This window comes from Ictidomys tridecemlineatus, chromosome 16 (genome assembly GCF_052094955.1).
Source record: "Ictidomys tridecemlineatus isolate mIctTri1 chromosome 16, mIctTri1.hap1, whole genome shotgun sequence".
NCBI classification, from domain to species: domain Eukaryota; kingdom Metazoa; phylum Chordata; class Mammalia; order Rodentia; family Sciuridae; genus Ictidomys; species Ictidomys tridecemlineatus.
In genome coordinates, this window is record NC_135492.1 from 35550917 (window position 1) to 35569354 (window position 18438).

An 18438-nucleotide genomic window follows, 5' to 3' on the forward strand; every position below is an offset into this window, starting at 1 on the left:
CAGAATCTATTTACATGTGTACTCTTAATACTTTGGGGTATGTACCTTAGAGTGGAGTTACTAGATCATCTAGTAGTTTTGCTACACTTTTTAAGGGATCCTTAGCAAAGTGGGGGGCGCGTGGAAGTTGTGACTCTGTGGTAGAGCGCTCGCCTTGCACATGCAAGACATTGGGTTCAATCCTCAGCACCACATGCAAATAAACAAGTAAAAATAAAGGTATTTTGTCCAATTACAACTAAAAAAAAAGATTGTAAAGTGTTCCAAGGATTTTTTTTTAAAGTTGATGACTTATTCTAGAACATTCAAACTTTGCCTGACTAAATTCTGTTTGTTATAAGACAAAAACAGGCATCCTGTATAAAGAAAAAAAATTTAATTCAGCTCCAGGTTCTGAGGCTGTCATAAATATTTATATTTATATTACATTTATATTCTATTTATATTTCTCTTTTTGTCAGCTTTTTTGCTGTTGCAACTAAAAGGAGACCTGACCCACACAATTGTAGATGAGGAAAGGATTATTTGAGGGCTCATGGTTTCAGAGGTCTCAGTCCAAGGACAGCAGGCTCCATTCCTCAGGGCTCAAGGTGGGACAGGACAACATGGCAAAAGAGTGTGGTGGAGGGAAGCAGCTCATATGGTGATCAGGAAGCAAAGAGAGACTCCACACTCCAGAGACAAATAGAGACAAATAGAGACCCCCAAAGCCATTCCCCCAATGCCCCCTCCTCCAGCCACACCCACCTGCCTCCAGCCACCACCCAGTTAATCCTATCAGGGAATGATTCACTGGTTGGGTTAAGGCTCTCATACCCCAAACATTTCTCCTCTGAACCTTCTTGCTTTGCCTTACACGTGAGCTTTTTGGGAACACCAAATCCAAACTATAACAAACCTCATCATTTCTTTTAGTACACTTTGTTAAATCCCATTAACTTCTATTTTTCTCTTCCCAAACAGAAAATCCTTTGAAGGCAGGATTCAGATTTCTTGTATTTGGGTATATGCCCAATATCTGGAACATATGGTTCATGAGAAATAGTTGCAACATAGTTTTGAAGGAAATTAAAGATGATTATTTGAAAAGTTCCATAGGAAGATTAAATACAAAAGTCAATTATATGTCACCTCTAATTGTCTATTAAAGCTGCGCTGGAGGGACTTGGTTTGTGGCTCAGCAGAAGAGTGTTTGCCTCACACGTGTGAGGCACTAGGATCCATCCTCAGCCCCACATTAAAATAAATAAATAAATAAAGTTATTGTGTCCGTCTACAACTAAAAAAATTAAATTAAATTATTAAATTAAATTAAAAGCTACCTGAAGGACTGTGCCAAGAGGAATTCTGAGGTCATATAGAGGCTTAGATGAAGGAGTGCAGGGACTAATTAGCAACAAAAGTGGAGTGTGGAAATATCTCTTCCTAGAATAGATGCCAACCCTTTTGCAGTTCTAATATTCCATGTAGGGAAATATAATTAGTTTTGTCTTCAAATCTCTTTTTTAATACTTTATCCTAAAAATCTAATTGCTCCATTTTAAGTAAATTAGATGTGACTATGTTGCAGAATCTACTGGATTAAAAAAAATCTTAAATATTCCCCCTTCAGTCTGTATCCCTAGCCCTGGCATCCTCCAAGATCAAAAGTTTCTTATAGAATTCTTCATGGGTATTTACAACTACATCAATGCAATTTTATAATAATATGAGGCTGTTCGATTTGAAATTACTCACACTGCTTTCATCTTGGGACTCATTTCTTATCCAAGCAGCATTCAGAGGCAAATATATATAGCCCACATTTTAATTTTATTTCTAGTTTCATGTCTTTGGTTTTATTTACAAAAAGTTATACATCGTTCGAAAATGAAAACTATTCAAACATGTATTATTGCATTATTTCTTCAATCTTTCTTTTGCAAATGGATGGCTGTCTGATATATAAGAATTTACTGGCTAGGCTTCAAAAAAATAATGATGCCTCAGAAAAAAGACTAACAGAATACATTTGAATGAGGCATCTGTAATCATTTCAGCCTCCATCTCAGAAAAAAAGAAGACATCTATAAATTAAGTGCAGGTACATTAGTATCCATGTGGGTGACATAATATGTTGGCATATCACTGTATTAATTTACCTACAGATTGATACATGGAGTTGGAAGTGAACTGCAGATGTCACTCCCAAAGAAATCCTTTCATTTATGCCATTTAGATATGTTCAAAGATTATAAGGCTCCAGAGAGCACATGATGTGCATATCTTAAGCTCACCCTGGAATGTGTAGAAACAACAAATGAGAAATTGAAATTTTTATTAAAATCTAAGTGATACTACTTTAATAAAGAGAAGAAATTCCAATTTCTTTTATTTAGGAGACTAAAAAAAAAGAACAATGAATGCTCTTTTTCATATGCATGTATGTGGAGAAGAATCAATAAACAAGACAATGGAAAATAATATTGCAACAAAGGCATACAAAAATACTATATTGAATTTTATAACACTTTTTTTAAAACACACTCACATCCATTATTTCATGCTCTCCTGTCAAGAAACCTGTAGGGTTTGTATGTCAAGTTTCATTACTCCAAGATTTATCTAACACTCTTTCCACTACTATTTTATAATAGGGCTCATGGATCCAGAGAGAAACACTATTTGCATGGTGGCTATTTCTGGTGACTCACAAGAATCAAAAAAAAAAATGAATTAGCAATATTACAAAAGCCAAGGACACTCTTTCTTACCTTGGCAGTAAGATTTTCTTTATAAACATTTAATCAGAAAAAAATAGCAATAAATACATTTATTTTACTATGTTGAAATGGACATTTTCTCACAAATAATTTTTGACTTGCCAGGACAAGGGGTAACTCTAAGACATGGTCCCAATGACTATGTGCAACATTCCACTTTTGTCATTTATTTTAAAAAATAATAATAAAATCAATTAAAAAAAAAAACTTCCACTGTACCCACTCAAATTATAATCAACATGGAAGTAAGAATTTTTCTGATTTCCATAGATTATTTTAACCTTATTCAAAATACTATCTGGTAGAATTTAATAAAATAATACAATATTGAAAAATAAATAAATAAAAGCACTGCTTTTAATTTCCTTATCCTCTTTTTAACTCTCATATTTAACCTTCTCTCTAGCCTTCAAAAGATCAAAAATCAAGAGGAAAAGATAGGAGAGAAATTGTCCTGTTTAGAGAGAGCATGTGTTTCTATTTAACTTAAAACTAATACATGTGCGGCTGGGGTTGTAACTCCGTGCCAAAGCGCTTGCCTAGCATGTGTGAGAAACTGGGTTCAATTTTTAGCACTGCCTAAAAATAAACAAATAAAATAAACGTCCATTGACAACAATTCAAAGATGTTTTTAAAAACTAATACATGTGTTATTTATTCTAGGTCTTATTAGAAATACAAATTAAAAAAAACATTTATTGAATGCTAGCAGTATACTAAGCAGAGTCAATAAATTTGCTTTTAAAGATACTAGCTGGATCTCAATGTGTGCTCTTTTATTATGGAGAGCAGAAGCATCCTCTAGGGGTACAGGGCTCACACTGAGCCATGTTGATCAGGGGAACATTTCAACTCATCTTATGAAATGAAGTGGACACACAGCATCAGGAGTCCCACAAGCTTCTGAACTCCCAAAGCCCCTCTCACCATGTTTAGACCTTGGTCTATCTAGGCTAAGAATCTGGCCTCTGTACTGAGTCTTAATTCAAAATCAATTCTTCCAGTCCCAGCTGACCTTTATTTCGAGGCAGTAAGAATGTGAGAAAGTATTACTTATTAAGATACAAATTTAAATTTTTTCAGCATGCAGGGTGGCTCTACTGATTGTTGTTTTACAGGTAGTAGACCAAACCTGACCAAAAAGTTTTCCTCCTCTGCTATTTTCTTGCTCCTCCATTTTCCCTTTTGATTGAACAACTGTTTGGGGTCCACCATGCAGCTAGAAGTGTGTTCCAGTTATCACCGATTTACTGTTCAATAATGAGAGGGCAACTCCTTCTTCTCACATGGTTCCTAGTAGTCACAGGAGCTGGTATCTTTACTGTGATCCCTCCCCTTTCTGAGTGACCTTAGAAAAAGTAATTTACATGAACAATAGTGTCCTAAAATGTAAAACGAAAGTACCAAAAACCCACTTCAGAGGGCAGTTTTCAGAATTAAATGAGGTAAACTTAAGACACCATGTATAGGAGCTCCAGTGGAGCAATCGGTTAGCACGCAGTAATTGTAAGACACTGTGTGTAGCATGTAAGTTCTCAGGAGATGTTAGGGTGTTCCTATATGCTTATACAGTTATAAAACATTGTACTTGACCATGATTATAAGCAACATTGTGAGAAATGAAATGTAATAGTCTAGTAGGTTGTTTTTCTTTTCGTACCTTTACTAATGATCTTTTCAAACAGAGCCCAAGCTGAGTGTACATCTATATTGACTTCTGAAGTCACATTAAAATATAACATCAGGACTGAGGGTGAAAGCTGTTGGTAGAGGGATTGCATAGATAGCATGCACAAGGCTCTGGGTTCAATCTCAGAAAGGGTGGGGGAAATATATATAAATAGTATGTAATATGTGTGTATATATAATATAATTGCATGTTAGGTACAGTGGTGCAATAGAGATAGGAAATAATTGCATAAGATATAAAAAGTATCACATTTCCTACCTCTATTCCACTGTTGTATCTAACATTCACTATGTATCATTCTGTCTTTTTTTGGGGGGGGTACTAAGGATCGAACCCAGAGAGAATTAAGGACTAAATCACATCCCAGCCCTTTGCATTGAGAGACAGGATCTCACTGAGTTGCTTAGGGTCTTGCTAATTGCTGAGACTGAATTAGAACTCGTGATCTTCCTGCCTAAGCCTCCTGAGCTGCTAAGACTGCAGGTGAACACCACGGCACCAGCTTTATTCTGCATAACTTTATTGCCTTGTCTTAGAGAATGGGTGCTTGAGAAGAGATCTTTAACCTAACATTAGCTCTGGCTTCTCTAGGTCTACTGAGAGATTCTTACCTGGATGGTTCAGGACTCATATGGTACCCCTGACAAAACATTCTTCAATCCTGATTTCCTTGGGTCTACTTCTCTATTGCACCTACTTAGGGTCTTCTAGAAACCTCCCCTTTCCAAGTTGCTGTTCCTGGCCAATTCTCCTCCAATCTCTCTGAAGATTTTGTCTTCTCCTTTCTCTCTGACTTAACCTCCAGACATTCATTTTCCCATTGCACAATGGTTTAAAAAAAGATACTATTCTATATTTGCTGATGTAGAAAGATTTCCAAAATATAATGAAAATTTAAAAGCAAGGGACTTTTACTTATTATCTGCTTTCTATTATTTTTTAAATTTTTAAAATATTCTTCCCATGGATACATATGTTAGCTTCCTGGGGCTGTCATTAAAAAGTACCATAAACTGGAAGGTCCAAATCACAGAAATTTATTCTGTTCTAGTTCTGGAGACTAGCCATCCAAAATCAAGTCAGTGGCAGGTTAGGCTCCTCTGGAGGCTGGAGGGAGAATCTCCTCCTTGCTCTCCCCTAGCTCCTTGTATTCCTGGCAATTTTTAGTATTCCTTGGCTTACACCTGCCTGGCTTTGGTCTTTGCTCATGTAGTCACATGGTAATTTATCTGTGTTTCTGTCTGTGCATGACTTTCCCTCTCTGTGTGTCTGTTTAAATTTCTTTCACTTTAATGAAGACACCAGTCTTTGGATTAGGTCCTACATCCCTAATCTGGGATAACCTCCTCTGAATTAAGAACATCTTCCAAGACCCCTACTTTCAAATAAGCTTGCAGCCACAGGTTGCAGAGGTTGGAATTTCAACATATCTTTTTGAACAATACAAATCAACCCACAGCACTATGTCTTACTTTTAAACTATTTTAGGTGTTAAAAAAATAAATCTTAGCAGTAAACCTGAATGGGTCATTTTCTTTTCATATTTATGCCTTGTTTATTATTCTAAATCTAACAATCATCACATATATAAAAAAATATAAAAAAATACAGATATCAGAAGGCACACAAGCACCCCCATATATTTACAGTTATATGCTAATTAGTGCCTTGTAACTTTCTGTCCTGAATTACTGAGATCTCTATTCCTGAGTCACTGTCCTTATGTTTCTACCCACCCTGTGTTGTGGACTAATTTGTGCCTTCAAATTTACATACTGAACTGTGGGCAAGGTGAATGGCTTAGTCAGTTTTGGCAACTATTTAAAAAAATGGACTGAATGGCTTAAATCCCAAACACATGTATTTCAATTTCTCAAAGTTCTAGAGCTCAGAAGTCCCAGATCAGAGTGCCAGCATGGCAGATTCTGGTAAGGGTCCTCTTCCAGGTGACACAGAGAAAATTTCTCCTGAATGCTTATGTAGCCTCAGGAAGATAAGAAAGCTCTCCAGTGTCCCTTTTGTAAGGGCACTAATCCCATTCATAAAAGTGCCACCCTCATGATCCATTTTTCTTCCAAATGCCCCCTCATAATACCATTGCATTGGGGTTTAAGATTTCAATATGTGAATTTTGGAGGCACATAAAAAATCAGTCCATTGCAGTGATTCAACAGAGGACCTTTAAAGAGGTATTTCAGTTTAAATAAGGTCAAAAGGGTGGAGCCCTAATGCAGCAGTCCTTTTAAGAAAAGAGATAGGGGCAAGAGTGTTGTTTGCACACAAAGAAAAGTTGATGACATAACAAGAAGACAGCCATTGCAGGCCAAGGAAGAAAGTTGCAGGAGAAACCAATCCTACGGCACCTTGGTCTTCTAGCCTCCAGAACTGTTAAGGAAAGTAACTCCTTAGGTTTAAACCTTTTGTTATGTTATTTTGCTGTGGCAGCCCTGCTGTGTTTGCATGGTTTTATTATTCTCATGAGTTTAGTTTCTCCCTCTGTGCTAAAGTTTCCCACATTGACACCTCTAGTCCCAACCTCTCAATGGGTTCAAATGTGCCACCTGATGGAGGGATCATTTAACATGTACACACACACACACAAAAAAAAAAAATCATGAGCTTCTCCTTTTCCACTTCCATCCTGTACTTAGACTGCTCTGCCTAGGAACACCCCATTTCTGGGAGTCCTTCTCCCTCAGACTTCACATCCAATCACCACCCTGCTGATTCTGCCTCATTAATAACTGTCAATCCAAGTCCTATTCTCCATCCTACTGCCATTGCTTAAATCCAAGTGCTCATTATCTCTTACCTGGGGCACCACTAATTGGTCCCACTGCATACTTGACCTCTTGACCTCTTAAGTCCATAACTTCCAGGTAACTGAAGTGATTTAAAGTGCAAATTGGATCTTGTTGCTCTGCTTGTTAAAACCTGTGCTTTGCTACCCCATCCCTCCAGCCCCTCAACCTGCTCACAAGACCATCCTTCATCTGTCTTATACACTCCTTCCATTTGATCTCTTGCTTCTCTTTTCCTTTAATGCTATGCTACTGATATCAAATTGCTTGCAGATATTGGTTCTTGTGTCTCTTCTTTTGTTGGATTAGTCCCTCTGCCAAGAATGCCCTCTGTTCTACTGCCTAACTTTTATTAACTTTAACATACAGTCCAGGCAGACATTATGTCTTCCAGAACGCCTCTTTGACTCCCAGATGAGGCAAAGTATTCTTTGTCTGTGGGAACCAAGCTCTTTGAGTATCCCAAAGCATGCTTAAATTGTGTCCTCCTCCCTAAATCTAAGCACCTAAGTGAAAAATACTGCATATTTTGAACCATGTATTTGTAGTGCATATCCTAGTCCCTGGCAAGAAATAGTTACTAAATAAATGCAGGTTGAGTAAACACAGGAAGTCATCTTTTATGATTCAATAATTCCTGTAGCTGGGCAAATGCCTGTTATTTCAGCAATTGGGGAGGCTGAGGCAGGAGGACCACGAGTTTAAAGGCAGCCTCAACAACTTTTCAAGGCCCTATGCAACTCAGTGAGACCTTGTCTCTAAATATTTTTTAAAAGGGCTGGAGAAGTGGCTCAGAGGTTGAATGCCCTTGAGTGCAATCTCTGGTATCAAAAAAAGAAAAAATAATAATTCCCATAAATTTTTCACACATGAAGGAATAAATGACCATTTCTTTGTGACTTAATCATCATTTTGTTTGGTATAGACCAGGGTTTCTCACCTTGGAACTACGGACATTTGAGCTGGGTTACCCTTTATGGCAAAAGCTGTATCCTTGGCCTCTACTCTCCATATGCCAGAGGCTCCCCGCTCCCCTATTTGTGATAATAGAAAAAGTTCTCCAAATTTGGTCAAATATCCCCTGGCCAGGTCAGGGATGGAGATGAGAGTGCCGGGAGGGGTGGGATTGCCCACTGGCATAGACTGATGTTTAACATCAGTTTTGAATTTCATGACAGCACTAAAGGCAAGGATTCCTAGAATATTTTATTTAATCCCCCAGGATATCAATTATTCTGTGTAAGAACAGATCTTCCATAATTTTTCATATGTTTTTAAAGCATTTTTAAATGAACTATGTAAAACTTTTAAGAGTTTTTCTAATATAATTACCTTGTAAAAAGATGATATCATGTCATTTATTGTTCTATAAAAATATAGGTTGTTTAATATATATATATATTAGTATATATAATATTAATTATACTAATATTAGTATATATATACTAATATTATACTAATATTATATAATATATAATATATATATATTATACTAATATTAGTATATATATATATATATACTAATTCTCATATGGAAAAAAAAGAGGTCTATAATTTAATTTGAAAACTGCTCTCCTTCTGTCTAGGAGAGAGGGAGGATTTGAAGGAAAAAGAAAGAGGGAGAGAGAGAGAAAAGAAATGAGGGCTGTTTAAATCTAAATAGGGGAGAGGGCCTTTTTCTGTTAACCCCCTATTTCCTTTGCTCTCTGCATAATTTTTACCCACTACTATTGATCATTTTGGTCAACATTAAACAAAGAACAGTGAACTCAATTACACAGCCTGGTCAAACAAAGGTCAATCCAATATTCTGGTTGAAAGAGTTTCCAATATTCAAAGTTTTTTATGAAAACTGAACTAAAATATTTTAGACATTCTTTGAGACAAAGGGACCACCTCCTCAGTGCCAGGAAGTATGGACTTTTTTAAAAAAATGAATCACATAGTCATGAACTGTATTCTCAGAAAGTTTATGATCTACTTGGGGGATATAAAAATTAATGAAATAGTCACACTGATGGGGGTATAATAACAAGTTGAATAAATGCTGTGCAGAAAAGTAATTAAGGAACATGACCCAGACTTGAGGAGGTGACACTTGAATTGAGATCTGAAGATGGAATCTAAGAAATTAACTAAAAGAGACAAAAGAACAGCCAGACAGGAGGGACTGCACTGAGCTTGGGGGAACAGAACTGGGAACTGAAATGAGAAGTCAGGAAACCTGATTGATCTCGGGAGGTCAATCAGGATCTGGGGGGGTCATGCTAAGGGCACATGGATGGGCCATCCACGGATGTGCAATTTAAGAAATCATTCTGTAATGTGGGCTATGGATTGATTAAGCAGTGTCGAAGAGATTCAGGGAAACTTTAGCCTCCCCACTATATCAAGGTCCTTCAAGATCAGGCAAAAAAGAAAAAAAATATCTCTTTGTATACCATGTATGAATTTTGAAAATACTAGGCTAGGCAAAAAAAGCCAGTCACAAAAACTCCAATTGTGTGATTCCATATGTATGAAATATCTAAATAGGGAAATACATAGAAGAATTAGTGGTTGCCAAGGTGGGGGTGAGGCGGAATAGGAAGCCACTGTTCATGGGTATGGGGAGAGATGAAAATTACCAAAATTGAGTAATGATGGTTGCACAACTTTGTTAACATATTGAAAATCAATGAGATGAACACTTTATAAGGGTGAATTTTATGGCATGTGAATTAGATCTCAATAAAGCTGTTATAAAAATAAAAAACTTATTATGCCTTAGGAAAAAATGAGGCCTAAATTTCCTATGTTAAAACAAGGTTAAGAGTTGACTTTAAAAATTCTTCAAGTCATGTTCTTTAATATATTCTTGCATTCTAAAATTCAGTTAGTTAAAAATTTAAGAATTATATTGAATCAGAATTGTTCCATCCAGACCACCTGATCAGTGATTGAGAGATCGCTCCATAATTCCCAAATCATAGTTTTTGTTAAGAAGAATTATAAGAGCACCAATCCCTTGGAATTAGATCAATTGGAATTTTACTATTTTGTCAATTCTGTCAAAGAGCAGATTTTAGCTCTTAGCACAATTTTCACTTTCTACCTAAACAGCCACTTTGTAGGAATGGGATATCAATCTTGATTTCCAACCTCAGCTTTCTGTTCAAATTTAATGGGGAAGTAATTGTGCAAGAATGTGTTTTAGAACACAAATCTTGACTACCCTGTTATTACATTTACAGATGATTACCATTGGAATTGCCTTCATGCGATGCTACAAGATCACTAACACTGTTCTCTGGAGGCATACATTATAATAAAAGTTGTAAGTAACAGCTTCTAATGACAATGAAACTTCCTAGTATTTATTCTCAAATTTGTTTTATTTTTTTTTCTTTTTATTGGTATGGGAGATTGAAACCAGGAGTACTCAACCACTGAGCCACAACCCCATCCCTTTTGGCTTTCCACAGGTCCAAATGTCACAGGAGCCACCAATCATGGAATGGAACCTACAAAACGGTGAACTGAAAAAATTCTTTTCTCTTTATAAGTTGATGATCTTTGGTATTTATTATAGCAATAGAAAGCACACTAAAGAATCATTCTTTGTTGGTTTCCCTGAACCCTGCTGATAGCTTTGAAAATAATCCCTTAATTAAACCCTTTATTCAATATTGTAATTTGATTGCACCATCTATTTCCTGCTGGGACTCTGACAAACACACATATGGAGAATAGCAGCCATCCTTTTACTGCATGACTTCACTTCATAAATTATCTCTAACACTTTCATTTATCCTATGAAACAGGTACCTAACTTCCTTTTTGACAGATGAGGAAACTGAGACTCAGAGAGTTTAAGTAACTTGCTTAAGGTCAGATTGCTAGTTAGAACCCAGCTGACAACAGAAATGAAGTCTTATTCCTCATTGTGTGTGTGTCCAAGCTCTATGATCTCCAGCCTGAAGCATAGCTTTCATTGTTGCCCTCTTACACATTTTCTCTGCACAACAGCCAAAATATCATTTTCTCTGTAGATCTGGCAAGGCCAGTATAAGGAGCCAGGGTAATCATAGGCAAAGATAGCTTATATATGCAACACATCAGCTCACTTAATATCTAGGAAGATTCTCTGGTCACTTTGAGAATTTGATTCCTTGGGATTGGAATATTTTGAGACAGTAAAAGATTGAATCTAGGGATCCAGGCCCTCTGAACTTAGCTTACCCATCCTCTTTTCCAGAACATCTCCCTGATACTCCACATGTCGAGGTACCCACTCTACACCCCCAGAGTATTTATCCCTACCAAAGCATTCATCCCATGCAATGTTGTTATAATTTGATTTCTCTTTCCTATCCCACATTATACTCTAATTATCCATTTGTCACTCATTCTCTTACTGAAGGCAAGAGTGATACCTATTATTCATATGTCCCTAGTGCCTGAAAAATGCTTGTAGCTAGATGTCAAATGTGATAAATCAGTGACAACAATGTTGTGAACAAAAACCCTTCCTGAAGGGATCCCCTCTTGGCAGTTTCATCCTGCAAGATGGGTTGTCAAGGACATTAATAAGGGAATCCTTCAATAGGAGGATAAAGGGCCAGAACTGCTGAGATTATATGTTGTTATGGTTTAGATATGAGGTATCCTCCCCAAAAAAACATGTTTGAGACAATGAAAGAATATTTGGAGGTAAAAATATTTGATTGTAAGAGCTGTAAACTTATCAGTAGATTAATTGAGGGGTAACTGTAGGCAGGTCGAGTATGATTGGAGGAAGTAGGTCACTGAGGACATGACTTTGGAGTTTGTATTGTGTCCCTGGTAGGCAGATCTCTGTTTCCTGAACATCATGTCTGAACTGCTTCCCTCTGCCAGGCCCCTCTGCCATGATATTCTGCTCAACCTTGGACCCAGACCTATGGAGTCAGGCAGCCATGGACTGAACTTCTGAAACCATAAGCCAAAGTAAATTTTTCCTCCTCTAAGTTATTTTTGCTAGGTGCTTTGGTCACAGTCACAAAAAAGCTGACTAAAACACATCTAAAATTCATTTTAAAATCTAAAATTCTGTCATTCTGGGTAACAGGGGTATAATTTTGCGAGGAAATGGTTTTCTCACAAGGATATATGTCAATACATCTTAAACTACCTTATGTAGTTTCTACTAGCAGTGATCAAATAACTAAATATATTATAGATGATAAGAACCAGATTTCTCACTGTTAGAAATAAAAACTTTAGTGAACAAACTGATCAAAAAGAAGGTCTTTAATCTAATTAATAGCATCCTATCAAGGCCAATTTCTAAGCATGGTTATGTACGATGTTCACATTAGGAAAAGCAGGGTGAGTGTTACTGAGGAACTTCTGTAACTATTTTTATAATTTTTCTGTAAATCTCAAATTTTTTAGTTCTCAATTAAGTGGACTTATGTCACATTCTTTTAAAGCCAGGCTCTTAGGATCTAATATGTTCGGTTAAAAAAAAAGAAAGAAAGAAAAATTCACCAAGAAGTTTAATAGGGTGCAACACATTAATAGCTTGTTGTGTTACAAAGGATCATATGCTATTTGAGCTGGGATGTCATCTTGGCAGTCACAGTCCATCATGATACTCTTGAGGGAATCCCCTCAGTATTGTCCCTGACAGTCTAAAGTCATTGCTGGGACATCTTCAAAGGGAAAGCTAGGCAACCCAGCCCCAAAATGAATTGCTAGAAACATCTTTCTTCTTCTATACATCATGAGAAAATGTGCCCCTGGCTGATTCCTCTGGACTCACAGGGTGACCCTTCCAGAAGTCCAAGGAGAATTGGCGTTGTCCCTCCTGCAGCTTTTCTGTTTCAAGAAAAACAACCCCAGTGTCTCTTCAGATGACATAATGATGATTTAATAGGGACTTCTTTGCTTTTGGAGTTTCTGAATTTTTTTCTTAGTCATAAAACTTGGTCAAGGAAATGCTCGCATGAGAGGCAGACTGTAAAACAGATATACCAGTAAAAGGACTCCACCGGAAGTGGCAGGGAAGGACTATCTGCTCTCTGACACCCCCCTTTCCTTAGGGAAGTACAACCTTACAACCTTAAAACTTCCCAGAATAAAATTCAACAAATTTTCCTCCAACAAAAGGTATGAAAAGACACGGGAGACTTAAATGCCCAAATAGTTTGTAGGAAAAATGTTCTAGTACATTACCTCTATTGTCCGCCAGGGTTGATCACATGTATAATTCCTGACATAGCCATTTGTTAAGTCATACATAGGGATAAGTATATCAACAACTAAGGTCTAAGACTTCATATGTATTAATTCAAAAACCTTATGATATGGATGTTGGGAAGATTGTTTTTCTTAGTTTCTAATAAAAAATGAAATAAAAAAAATAAACAGGTGTACACATCAATATAACTGTCAGGAAATTCTCTGAAGTGTTGTTTTGAATGTCTGAAAATTAGATCCAACCCCAATGTCCAATGATAGGGATTTATTCAATAGATGCTCTAGAATGAAGACATTAAGCTGAGAATACAGAACACTCATGAAGAAGTGGGGAAAGGAACACAAACTCTTTCCTAATAGAGTATACAATGAACTTCCAATTTTCAAAGTTTTCTGTGTGCATAGAAAATCAATCAGAAAAGACATATTGTAAATGTTAGCAATGAAAATGTTAACCATAGTTATCTCTGGGTGGTAAAACAATAGGTGGTTTTATGTTCATGTTTTTTCTTACTTTTCCTTGAAAAAAAATCCTACAATAAACAATTTTATTATTGTATTGTTTTGGTAATTTATAAAAATGGTAAACATCACCCCCCCAAAAAAAGTAAAAGATAGTTAGAAATCTAAGACAAATGAGGAGCCCAGGTAACATGAAAAATCTAACATAAAATGAATAAATTAATGTTGGAGAAAATGCATTATTGTCCCTTGTGATTTAACTTCTCCTTCCTCTTGTATTTCTTATCTTTATTTTTTAGCATAATAAATTGCTTTGGGCAGAGTTTTAGGTTGGACTAATCACCTAAACAATGTGGTTTGTGTTGTGCTATAAATTACTTGACCCAAACATGGCTCTGTTCTGGGGATATCAAAGCACATTATATATAGTTTCATTTCAAGTATCATCAAAACCAAATGATTCAATAACAAGCACCATCCTTAAGATCTTGTTCACAATTTATGAACTTGCATAATCACTGTCACACCACTCCCAGGGCACAAGTGAAATACAAAATAAATATGAAACAGTTACAAAGGAGAATGACTAAATCACATGAAAAAGAAAATTATAGCTATTTTACATGAACCTTGGAGAATCTTTATTTGGTTATAAAGGTGGGAAAATGTGTGCTTTTGACTATGAATTATGTTGGAATTAAAACACGGAGGCTGCTCTAACATCAGTTTATTTAATATTAATGTGTTAGGGTGATTGAAAATTATAATGTTGAAGTCAAATGTTGTTAGTATAGGGAAAGGTTTGTAAGGATTGGGGAGATGGCATGGGTAGCACCAGGACTAGCTGTTGATTGGTAGAGCCTAGTGCAAAACAAAAATGCAAGAACTCTTGTCCAAATTTTTAAAAGAATCTCAAGATTGTGATAAGAGGCCACTACACCAAGCACAGACCCTTCTAAGCACAGGGTCCTGGCTGGCTACTCCGGTTACATATCCATGTTGGCAGAGATCCAACCCCTACTGGTATAGACAATAAAGAGAATTTGAGGGTCTCAGAGCTTGTACTGGTTTTACTATAGAGCAATGATCAATGCACTGTTTCTGAAATAGGCAGTAAATGTTTTCAACTGTGTGGGCTCTCTGGCCTCTGTTGTCACTATTCAACTCTGATGTTGAAGCACAAAAGCAGCCACTGGCAAGATGTGAAGAAATGAGCCTGGTGGTCTTTCAGTAAAACTTCACTGATGGGCAAGACTCATAGGAGTTTTATATCATTTTAATGTGTCACGAATTATTAATATTCTTTTGATTTTTTTCTAGCCACATACATGTGTACAACCACACTTAGCTCATTCACTGTGCAAAAACAGGGCAAGGGCTGGGTTCCATGGCGGGTGTTGATTTGGTGAACTGTGTTCTGAAGACTGATCATTACGTATTGGTGTCTATGTGTGTGTTTCTCACCTGGCTCTGTCCATTTTATTTTTGATTGATCTTCTTCTTTCTCAGTGCAGATGGACTTCCTTCATGTGACTAGGTGAGTGGAGGAGGGGCAGGGAGTGAGGTCCACAGGGAGAACTACAGTATTACCAGTCCACTTGGGTTGCCTCTGAGGAAGAAGTGCCTCTTCTGTCTTCCAGTGTATGCAAGTACAGTACTCATTAACGGGATTGGTTTGGCTTGTGTGTTTATCCTGAGTCAACCACTGTAGATAAATGGACAGGATATTCTGATGCACCAGCCCTAAGTCTTATGGCTACCTGCCCCTAGAATATCAGTGGAGAGTAGATTATATACATTTGCCATCCCCATCAGAACTAATGACCTTGGTTATGGGATGGTGGAAGGGAAAAGAGTAGGTTGCAATAAGGACATAATATTCTTTTAAGAATTGTATAGGAGTAGACTTTAATAGAATGATTTTTTTATTGTATGTAAATTTTTAATCTCAGTAAAGCTGTTCCTTAGTAAAGAAAGTTGTTCTAAAGAAAAGGGTCCTTCTATCACGCCAACTGACTTGGATTTGCGATGACTCATCCACTACTGGGGGAAAGCAACTGTACCAAGATCCCTTTTACCTCCCCAATTGCCAGTCAAATAACTTGAAAACACACCCCATTTTTGCAGAAGTGACTCCTCTCCCAGTCACTCAGCAGCAAATGGCCTCTATTCTGCTGCCCTTCATATCCTCTACTATCCCTCCTCTCCTCCTGCCCCTCTCTTCCCATCTTTTCTCTCTACCCCATCTACTGTAATTCATTTCTCTCTCTTGTTTTTTCCCCTTTCCCCTCACTTCCTCTTATATGTAATTTTGTATAACAATGAGGGTCTCTTTGCATTACCATGCAATTTTCCTTCTCTCTCCCAATCCCTTCCCCATCTTGACCCTTTTTAATGGTGATCTTCTCCTCATGCTCTTCCTCCCTGCTCTGTTCTTAGTTGCCCTCCTTATATCAAAGAAGATATTTGGCATTTAATTTTTAGGGATTGGCTGACTTCACTTAGCATAATCTGCTCTAATGTCATCCATTTCTTTGCAAATGCCATGATTTTGTCATTTTTTAGTGCTGAGTAATACTCCATTGTGTATAAATGCCACATTTTTTAAAATCTATTCCTCTATTGAAGGGCATCTAGGTTGGTTCCACAGTCTAGTTATTGTGAATTGTGCTGCTATGAACAATGATGAAGAAGTATCCTATAGTATGGTCTTTTAAGGACTTTAGGGAATAGTCCCAGAAGCGCAATAGCAGGGTCAAATGGTGGTTCCATTCCCAGCTTTCCAAGGAATCTCCATACTGCTTTCCAAATTGGTTGCACCAATTTGCAGTCCCACCAGCAATGTACAAGTGTACCATTTTCCCCACATTCTCGCCAGCACTTGTTGTTTGACTTCATAATGGCTGCCAATCTTACTGGAGTGAGATGGTATTTTAGGGTGGTTTTGATTTGCATTTCTCTGACTGCTAGAGACAGTGAGCATTTTTTCATGTACTTGTTGATTGATTGTATGTCCTCCTCTGAGAAGTGTCTGTTCAGGTCCTTGGCCCATTTGTTGATTGGGTTATTTGTTTTCTTATTGTTTAATTTTTTGAGTTCTTTGTATACTCTGGATATTAGGGCTCTATCTGAAGTGTGAGGGGTAAAAATTTGTTCCCAGGATGTAGGCTCCCTATTTACTTCTCTTATTGTTTCTCTTGATGAGAAAAAAGCTTTTCAGTTTGAGTAAGTCCAATTTGTTGATTCTTGTTTTTAACTCTTGTGCTATGGGTGTCCTGTTAACTAATTTGAAGCCCGACCCCACAATATGTAGATTGAAGCCAACTTTTTCTTCTATCAGACGCAGAGTCTCTGTTTTGAAATCAAGCTCCATGATCCATTTTGAGTTAACTTTTGTGCATGGCGAGAGAAGGGGATTCAGATTTATTTTGTTGTATATGGATTTCTAGTTTTCCCAGCACCATTTGTTGAAGATGCTATCCTTTCTTCATTGCATGCTTTTAGCCCCTTTGTCAAATATAAGATAATAATAATTTTGTGGATTGGTCTCTGTGTCCTCTATTCTGTACCAATTGTCCACCCACCTGTTTTGGTACCAGTACCATGCAGTTTTTGTTACTATTGCTCTGTAGTATAGTTTGAAGTCTGGTGTCACTATACCGCCTCATTCACTCTTCCTGCTTAGAATTGCTTTTGCTATTCTGGGTCTTTTATTTTTCCATATGAATTTCAAGATTGCTATATATTTCTACAAGAAATACCGTTGAGATTTTGATTGGCATTGCATTAAACCTATAGAGAACTTTTGGTAATATTGCCATTTTGATTATGTTAGTTCTGCTTATCCATGAACAGGGTATATTTTTCCATCTTCTAAGATCTTCTATTTCTCCCTTTAGGGTTCTATAGTTTCCATTGTATAAATCTTTCACCTATTTTGTTAGGTTGATTCCCAAGTATTTTATTTTATTTTTTTGAGGATATTGTGTATGGGGTGGTTTTCCTCATTTCCATTTCAGAAAAATTGTCGCTGATATTCAGGAATGCCTTTGATTTATGCATCTTGATTTTATATCCTGCCACATTGCTGAATTCATTTATTAGCTCTAGAAGTTTCTTTGTAGAGCCTTTTGGGTCTTCTAGGTATAAGATCATGTCATCTGCAAATAGTGATAATATAAGTTCTTCTTTTCCTATCTTTATGCCTTTAATTTCTTTCATCTGTCTAATTGCTCTGACCAGTATTTCAAGAACTATATTGAATAGAAGTGGTGATAGAGGGCATCCCTGTCTTGTTCCAGATTTTAGAGGGAATGCCTTCAATTTCTCCATTCAGAATGATGCTAGCCTGAGGCTTAGCATAGATAGCTTTAACAATGTTGAGGTAAGTTCCTGTAATCCCTAGTTTTTCTAGTGTTTTGAACATAAAGGAATGCTGTACTTTGTTGAATGATTTTTCTGTGTATGTAATAAAGTGGATGTGTAACCGATGTGATTCTG

The 18438-nt window shown here is 36.9% G+C and overlaps 1 long non-coding RNA gene across 1 annotated transcript in view; it reads left to right on the forward strand.

The window, feature by feature from the left end:
- Positions 1–18428, forward strand: part of LOC144371531 (uncharacterized) — an 86116-nt gene extending 67688 nt beyond the window's left edge. Inside the window, exons 4-5 of the long non-coding RNA XR_013431482.1 lie at positions 10488–10570; positions 10719–18428. This is a non-coding gene — a long non-coding RNA (uncharacterized LOC144371531). The remainder of the gene's footprint in view (positions 1–10487; positions 10571–10718) is intronic.
- The last annotated feature ends 10 nt before the right edge of the window (positions 18429–18438 follow it).